General features: G+C 35.4%; 1 pseudogene; it reads right to left on the bottom strand.

Moving 5' to 3' along the window:
- Positions 1–1631: 1631 nt before the first annotated feature.
- Positions 1632–3792, bottom strand: LOC122306462 (annotated as a pseudogene).
- Positions 3793–9916: the final 6124 nt, after the last annotated feature.

Genomic DNA, 9916 nt, shown 5'->3' with positions numbered 1-9916 from the left:
ACTCTAATCCTTAGAAAACTTCCCCATCCACATCCTTGGTCATCCGTTTCAACTGTGTGAACATTCCCGATCAATCTCTTCTCCCAACGTCCTAGTCATTCCTACAAACGAGAGCTTGTGGAGCTCAACCCAAAATGGTTCTGAGGTAAACTACACCTCATTGGGCGACAGCACCCCTTCGAACTCCTTTAGACAGATAAGATGACAATCAAATGACCATGGTCTACCTTGTAAAACCTTGTTAACATTGGCTAAGAGCTGGAACTCAAGAAGGAATCTGTTATTGCCAAACTCTTTGAAAGTTTTCCATCCTGCTGTGTTCCATACTTTCGACATGGTGGACTTAAGAGCTTCTCTAGACAATAGCTCACTCTTATTTTAGAAGATAAAACTTCATCTTTAGATAGAGTTACTTCCTGCTTTTCTTCATCAGTTAGCTTCAAAGACTCCTATCATTTTGTGATTTCATCACCCATAGTAAATAGTCTCTATGGGTAGTATGTCAAAAACCACTAGCTGGACTAAACAGCAGAGCACAAACTCCACCAGCTGAAATGGAGAAGACCTTGGGGAAAACTCAACCTAGGCAGGTAGAGTTCCGCCGTCAAACCCTAGCAGAAGCTCGGGGACCCAGCACATGGAGTTTTTAATTCAAAACAAGAGAATGTTGGTAAACATAATATGTTGGCATATTTCTATGAAAAACTTATCAAATTGAGTGGTAAATATGTTGGGTCAAGTCTAAGTTGCAATTGGAGAAAAAAGACAAAGATTGCAAATTTGCAAAACCTGATCAAACCAACCTACTTAGAGTAAATCAATCATAAATTTTGATTCGAGTATTCGATTGAGGTTATCTTGGTCATGTTGGAAAGCTAACTCAAATTTTTAAGAATTTCATATCTATTGAGGATGTTCCAATTCCAACTTTTACTAGGTCAAAACAACTTGACATTGGAGTGACCAAAAAAAGAGTGGAATGGTGTTGGACCTTTGCTCAAGCGAACATCAAGCAAGACTTTTAGGATAGAGAGAGATCAGAGGCTAAAGAAACTCCTATATTAAGAGAAAACACCAAGAACACATATTTTTGATCATTATTTTAAAACCAAATAGAAATGCCTACAACCATTGGAGTTTCAGTTTGAGAGTGGACGAGGTAAGCTGGGTGTTTTCCAGGGTTCCAAGTTGGGTCTTTTGGAGGTACAAAGGTTTGTACATAAGAATAATTTATAACCAAATATTTGTATAGGGGATACCTTTCGATTGGCGAGCCTTGGATTGGTTTAAGATTTTGAGGATATTCGTAAATGGGTTTCCACTTCGTTAACAAAATATTAGTGTAGCTTGTTTTACTACTTTTTGGATTTTGGTTCTCATACCTGTATTAATATCTATTATCGTTTAGATGTTTATATCTATATTTAGTGAACATTGGTTTGATTTTTCAATTAACTTCCTGCGGCACCTAATTTTTCATATTCAATTACTTGAAATCTGTAAAGCTTTGCGACTAGCTTTGTACCGCTCGAGAAGAAAATAAAAAACAATAATATCTAGCAGCTTGAATATTGAAATTATTACAAAAATACAGGGATACAAGATGAACAATTCAAGCTAACAAGTGACCATTAATAAAGATGATATGGCAGTCTGGGTTTGGTGATTGCAACAAGAGGGAACTTTCCAGTTATTGCCAAACCATAATCTTCGTCCATGCTCAAATCTTCTGGTTTCATGTTGTCTAGTAATTCCCACTCAAATCCATGTATCATATTAGCTAAGGTTGCCAGAGTCATCCTTAGTCCAAGATTGTATCTAGGACACATCCTCCTCCCTGATCCAAATGGCAATAGAGTGAAATCTTGTCCCTTCACATCAATTGCTTTTAAAATGAACCTTTCTGGGCGAAACTCTTCAGGTACATCCCATATTGATGGGTCTCTTCCTATACTCCATGTGTTTATGATAACTCTAGTACCTTTACTAATATGATAACCAGCAATGTCACAGTCTTCTAGAGCCAAGTGTGGGGGAAGCAATCTTGCCACAAGGTGTTTCCGAATTGTTTCTTTCATAATTGCATCAATATAAGGAAGTTGTGCAATGTCTTTCGCTTCTACCCATCTGTATTTCCCAACAACCCTATCGAGCTCTTCTCTTGCCTTTTTTATGAGGTGTGGTTGCTTCAAGAGTTCTGACATTGCCCATTCCATCATAACCACAGATGCATCTGTTCCACCTACTAGGAGAGCCTAATAATATCAAACCAACGTTATATAGTTTTTTTAATTATGGTCACTAAATAATATTGAAGTCAACATTACATATTTTTTTAATTATGGTAATAATATTGTTGCAAATAGAAAGAGCGATAATTAATATATATATCCTTAAACTATAAGGGTTTTACACCAAAGAGTCTATCAAACATTATGGACCAGTAGTGACTAATCCTAATGTGGGTGCGCATCCCAAATAATCATAACTGATACATTGTATCAATAAATTACTGGTTCAAGACTGATATCTAGCAACCAATATTAAGATCTGACTATCAACATTATGCAACAACACTTATCTTCAACTAGATTATGGCCAGAATTAAACAAAGTGCAAAGTGTTCGGTTTAAGTAGTTGGAGCTAGGAAGCTAGGAACATATCAATTTTTATAGTTTAGGGTATAAAACTCTTGGTTGTTTGACGGTGGAAAGTGTATTCTTCTGTGCAATTTTCCCAAAAAATAAAAAAAAATTCGATTTATATTGCAATGGTTGATAGTGAAAATTGAACTCTTCCACATTTATTTACTTCACTATTAACGGTTTTCCACCTAAACAAGAAAAAATATGAATGGCTCAAATGTATAGTTTTATCTGAGTGAGCCCCTTGACATGGTCAAAGGTGATCTTAACACGAAAGCTAGGATCATCAACTAGCTGCAATAAAAAATCCACCATGTCCCTCGGCCCAAATTGTTCCACTCCTTCTCTACTTGCCATATGTTCATCGAAGACACGATCATAGAACCAATCAAATTTTTTTGCTTAAGCCTTCATACGTTTCACATATCCCTGCAAGTCTAGGAACTTGATCCAAGATATCCAGTCCCCAATGTTCCATACCTAGTTAAGCAAGAACCACTCATCAAATATTTCATGGAATTCTTCAAATGTCATCTCTAAAGTTTTGAACTGGGATTCACTGAAATACTTCTTACCCAATATCATTCTACTCATAATACTGAGATTGAGGCGTGATAGGTGGTCTTTCACCTTAACTGGTTTCCCAGACAATGCGCATAGCCGTGAAACAAAGTCACGACTTTCTTCAGACCAAATTTACTCAGAGGACTCTAGTTTTTTTGAGCTAAATAGCTCAGAGAGACATATTTTGCATCCTTGCTGAAAATATGGTCCGTAAGGAGCCCATAAGAGATTGCAGTAGTTAAAACTGGTGTACCTCCCTGCAGCGTTTTGGGGTCTAGAGGCAAAGATCTGATCATTTGACTTGAGGAATTGCTTTGCCATTTCTGGAGACGAGGCAACCACGACGGGAAAGGACCCAAACTTAAGCTGCATGATTGGTCCGAATTGTTGTGACAATTTATGAAGGGATTGGTGAGGGAGGGACCCAAGAAGGTTTAGATTGCCAATGATAGGCCAAGGTTTGGGACCTGGAGGAGATGTTTGTCGGAGGCGACGTTTGAAGGGTGCTATTTTAGAGACAGATCACCATAATAGTTAGGCATGTCAATACTAAAACAGCCCAAGAATTAGAAGGAGCCTCCATAATTGAGATTTGGTTTATGGTAGTGAAAGTTTGAGTTGGATTTTGGCATTTATATAGTTGAGTATGCTGGATGGCATGCTTCTAGATTAGTTGAGAAGTATCACTTTTAGTGTTTTTTTTTTTTTTTTTTTTAGCTAGTATCACTATTTGTTGAGAAGTATCACTTTTAGTGTTTTTTTTTTTTTTTTTTTTAGCTAGTATCACTATTTGTTGCTTAGCTATTGATATGATGTTATGGGTACTGTCCACTGCACATGGAAAATGAAGTTATCTTATCCTACGAATTAATATCCAAAACAAATGATTGTAGTTCTATTACTCAATTTATGTAAAATTAATCACCATTTGTTTTAAAAAATTAATTTGATGAGAAGAGATAGATTATATAATTTTATTTAGATTTTAACACACCTCGCATATGGACTTGACTCTTCCCTCAATGAGTGAGTTCAATCCGTAAAACATTTAATTAAATTGAATAGAATATAGAGTCAGGATTCGAATTTAGAACTTCTGATCTGATACTATATGAAATCACCAATTGACCTAATAGTTTAAACTGATGGAAAGAAATAGATTTTATTATTTAATTTATATGTTAACAATATAGCATTTGGTCATATGGGTTCATCTAAAGTTCCGGATTGTTGATTGTCATTTTCATCTTTAGGGGTAATACTGTTACTGTGCTTGCCAGTTTCGTTTCATGGGGAATGTTGGAAGACTGATTTGGCTTGGTGGTAATTTTCATCCTTTTAACGTCTCATAATTAAGCTGGTAACATTAAATAAATATTGCTTGACACTAGGGATACATATATAACAGAGACTCTTTTTTTTTTTTTTTGATGTGATTGTGCAAGACTTTCGGTTTATCATTACTCCTTTTCTTTTAATGGTACTTCATCTCCGTTTTCTTCTCTACTTGTTCAAATATTTCACATTAATCTAATGCTATCATTTTTATTATTTCTAAGGAAAAACCTTTTAGAGAAAAGTTATGAGGATTTTCTTAAAATTCTCAGCACATTTAAAACATAAGAACATGCATTAAGTATTTGTGCACAAATTTTTCATTTAACTTTGTTCACTTGTTAGCTAAAATTACTCGAGTTTTTCTACATCTAAATCTTGGATTGCTATAAAAAAAATTCAAGCCAACAACACATATTATGTTAAGAACTTGACAAACAGAAGATAAAAATTCTAGATAACTAGAAAAGCAGAGAGAAAGAAATGAAGGCTATCGTATATTGCATTAAGACTATTGAAATTGAATGAATTGATACAAACGTTTTACATGTATTTATACAAATATGAGAAGAGAATAACATATGGTTATTAACAGAAATAATTATCAATGTACATTCTCTAATCTGCCCTTTTCATATTTAGTTTTTAATTCCATATCTTCTATCTTTGATGCTATACTCCAACACCCCCCCTCAAGATGAACATAAATATTGAGGATGTTCATCTTGCGGAGAGTATGGTGAAAAGGTAAAGAACCAAGTGGTTTTATAAGGATGTCTGCCAACTGTAGTCGAGATGGAATGTAGAATAACTTGATAAGGTTTTGCTGTAGTTTTTCACGAACTAAATGACAGTCAATTTGGATGTGTTTCGTTCTTTCATGCTGAACTGGATTGGAGGCTATGGACATGGCAGATTTGCTATCAATATACATCAATGTTGGCTGAGAATGATGAATCTGTAAATCCTGCAGTGCATAATTTAACCATTGGACTTCACATGTTGTGGCTGCAAGGGCTCGATATTCTGCTTCAGCAGATGATCGACTGATAGTTACTTGCTTTTTGGACTTCCATGAGATCAATGAGTTACCCAAAAACACTGCAAAACCTGTGACACTTCTCCTTGTATCAATGCACCCTGCCCAATCACTGTCTGAAAATGCCTTGAGTTGCATTTCTGAGGATGCCGAGAAGAACAATCCCTGGCCTGGAGTTGCTTTCAAGTACCTTAACACTCTAACTGCTGCTTGATAATGACTTACAGCAGGCTTAGCTAGGAATTGGCTTAGGACTTGGACTAAATATGCAAGGTCTGGTCTTGTAAGTGTTAAGTATAGTAGTCTCCCAATAAGTCTTCTGTAGGCTGAAGGATCTTCATACAAATCAGAATCATTGGTTGTCAACTTTAAGTTGGTCTCCATTGGAAAGGCTGCAGGCTTTGCACCAATGATTCCTGTGTCTTGAAGAATATCCAATGCATATTTCCTTTGGCAAATGGAAATACCTGCTTTGGATCTCGCTATTTCCAATCCAAGGAAATATTTTAGGGGCCCCAGATCTTTTATAGTGAATTGATCATGCATAAATTCTTTTAAGAGTTAAATTTCTTGTAAGCTATCACTGGCCAGCAACACATCATCAACATATACCAACAATGCCATAAAAGATGTTGTGGATTTCTTTATAAAAAGAGAGCAATCTGAATTCCCTTGAGTCAAACCATAACTAATGAGGGCAGTAGACAGTTTTTCAAACCATTTTCGAGATGCTTGTTTGAGACCATAAAGGCTTTTTAAAAGCTTGCAAACCTTGTTTTCTGCATTAGGCATTCCAAGGGGCAGCTCCATGTAAACTTCTTCTTGTAAATCACCATGCAAAAATGCATTGTTTACATCCAATTGGTGGAGATGCCAGTTCTTAATTGCAGCCACAACAAGTAATAGTCTAATAGAAGTCACTTTTGCCACAAGAGAAAAAGTATCAAAGAAATCCAAACCCTCTTGTTGATTATAGCCCTTTGCCACTAATCTGGCCTTGTGCCTCTCTATACTTCCATCAGCTTTATATTTGACTCTAAATACCCATTTACAACCAATAGTCTATTTATTTTTAGGTAGAGTAACATGGTTCCAAGTTTTATTTAACTCCAAAGCCTCAAGTTCATTTTTCATAGCTTTTTGCCATTTAGGAAATTGTACAGCCTGTTTATAAAATTTAGGTTATGGACAGTTTGAAATTGAAGCAAGAAAAGCTTTATGGGAATTAGATATTCTACTAGAAGATAAGAAGGATGAGATAGGATATGGATTACCTTTAGAAGCATCATTAGAAGAAGTGAGAGGGGTTGCATTTGAAGAAACATTGTTGCAATAGTAGTCCTGCAAGAAAGTAGGTTTCTGTCTAACTCGAGAGGATTTTCTTCTGTTTGGGCTATTATTGGATTGATCATGAATCATGGGGATATTTGGATCAATTTTTTGCATAGAGTCATTAATGGATAGATTTGATGATTCACTCTGGTTAGGATTAACAACTGGGATTTTAGAAGAATAATCTGCACTGTATAAATCCTTTGAGGCAGGAAACAAAAAAGAATGACCATGAGGATTTGTAGGGACATCTTTGAATGGGAAAACGTTTTCATGGAATGTGACATTCCTTGAAATAAAAATTTTATTGCTATTGAGGTCCATGACTTTGTAACCTTTGATATCAGATGGATATCCAAGGAAGACACATTTTGTAGCTCTTGGATCAAATTTGTGTCTGTGATGCTACAATGTAGATGCAAAACAAAGGCAACCAAAAACCTTTAAATGAGAAAGTTTTGGTATTTTGTTAAACAACATTTCATAAGGTGTTTTATTATTGAGAAGTGGGGTAGGAATTCTATTTATTATATGGGCAACAACTAACACACAGTCAGTCCAAAAAGACAAAGGGATATTAGGTTGAAACATTAAAGCTCTAGCTATGCTAATTAAGTGTTGATGTTTTCTTTCAACTACTCCATTTTGCTGTGGAGTTTCTACACAACTTCTTTGGTGTAAAATGCCATTTTCATGATAAAAATCATTAATGAGAAATTCTGGTCCATTATCAGACCTTACTATTTTAACAGTTGTGTTGAACTGAGTTTTTATCATGTTGCAAAAATTCTTGAGTAAAAAAGAGACTTCAGACTTGGTTTTAAGCATATAAACCCAAGTACATCTTGTAAAATCATCTACAATTGTTAAAAAATATTTATAACCTAAATAGGAAACTATTGCAAATGGACCCCATCTGTCACAATGTATCAAATCAAAAATTTTATTAGAACTAGTTTCAGATACATCAAAGGGTAGCTTTCTTTGTTTTGCTAATGGACATACATCACAAACACTTTGACAATTGATAGAAATTGAGGGATCTAACTTTTTGAGAAGAAGCAATCTAGAATGGGATGCATGACCTAATCTGTAATGCTAGACATCTAGAGAATTGTTTGAAACAACTGGAGCAAAGGAGGCTGAATTAGACTTAGATGTGTTGCAAGAAGAAGCCTTAGAATCAGCTTGTTGTAAAATGTAGAGCCCTTGTTTCTCAAATGCAATCCCAATCATCTTCTTTAGGTATTGGTCTTGTATAAGGCAGTGATAATGAGAAAAGGATAAGCAAAGATTAGAATATTTGGTGAGCTTTGAAACAGATAAGAGATTAACAAAAATGAAGGTACACATAGTACATTTGATAAGAAAATTTGATTGGAAAGGCAAATTGTGCCAATATGAGTTGCTGGAACTGTTTGGCCATTTGGTAGGTTTATTGATGTATTAATATCTTTGGGAGGAAAGCAGTATAAAAGTGGTGAACAGATCATATGATCTGTTGCACCAGTGTTGAGAATCCAATGATGATTGGATTGTTGAGTGAATGAAGTAGGATATTTAGAGACATTACCAGAGAAGTTTGAAGATGTAATAAGATTGCAAGTTGAAGGCTGAATAGTTGTGGAAGGCTGAGAATTGTTGGCAAGAGATATGAGTTTATTGATTTCTACAGCAGTTAAAGAAAACCTTGGTTCCTCATTGTTTGTTTGATTGCAGACTTCAGCTAAAATGGCATTGTGAGTAGAGTAATTTCGTTTCCCTTTTGGTCCAGTCCACCCAGGGGGACAACCATGAAGCTGAAAACATTTTTGAATGGTATGACCATTGTATCCACAATGTGTGCAGTGAAGTGAAGCTTTCTTGGATTTTTCTTTTGAGAATCGATATGAAGAAGTTGCTGGGTTCAACTGCTTTACCATCAGTGCATAAGTTTCACTAGAAACTGAATTGCTAAGCTGTCTTTGAGACTCTTCTTGAATCAATAGAGAAAATACTTTGGCCATAGTTGGTAATGGGACAGCAAGAAGTAATTGGCTTCTAACAGAAGCATAGGAATCTTTCAATCCAACAAGAAACTTCAAAACATAGTCAAATTGCTGTCTTTGTAGCAAGAAAGTAAAAAGATCACATGTACAAGATAACATTTTTCCACATGTGCAAGTAGGAAATGGACAATAACTCACATACTCATCCCAAAGTGTTTTGAAGGCACTAAAATATTCTGTGATTGATAAAGAACCTTGATTAATGCAACTTAATGACTTCTCAAGATGAAACACTCTCGGTCCATCACTTCTCAAAAACCGAGTCTTCAATTCATTCCAAAGATCCAAGGCTGAGGCAACATACAATATACTATTTCTGATCTCCTTGGAGATAGAATTGATCAACCAAGAAAGCACTAAATTGTTTGCACGCAACCAAGCTGTGTATGCCATGGTTTGAGTGGTGGAAGGTGGGTGGACAGAACCATCAACAAATGCAACTTTATTCTTGACTGTCAAGGCTATAACAATCGATCTACTCCAAGCAACATAATTGTCTCCATTGAAGATCTCTGAGACTAGAAGAATACCTGGATTATCATTGGGATGAATGTAGTAAGGACTGGAAGAGTCATCTGATGGATTAATGTTCACAGAATTTGCAGAACGTTCAGAGGCCATTTCAAGAATGATAAAGATTTGCAAATCTTGAAAGAAAACACTGGGCAAGAATCACTACAAGATCTTGAAAGAAGATATTGTAATGCAGAAAATAGAAAGATCAAGTTCTGGTTTGCGGAATGTTTAATCTGATACCATGTTAAGAACTTGACAAACAGAAGATAAAAATTCTAGATAACTAGAAAAGCAAAGAGAAAGAAATGAAGGCTAACGTATATTGCATTAAGACTACTGAAATTGAATGAATTGATACAAACATTTTACATATATTTATACAGATATGAGAAGAGAATAACAGATGGCTATTAACAGAATAACTGTCAATGTACATT

The sequence above is a fragment of the Carya illinoinensis genome, chromosome 4, assembly GCF_018687715.1.
Source record: "Carya illinoinensis cultivar Pawnee chromosome 4, C.illinoinensisPawnee_v1, whole genome shotgun sequence".
NCBI lineage: Eukaryota > Viridiplantae > Streptophyta > Magnoliopsida > Fagales > Juglandaceae > Carya > Carya illinoinensis.
The sequence above is the reverse complement of the archived record's forward strand: the minus strand, read 5'-3'. Positions and strand labels throughout refer to the sequence as shown.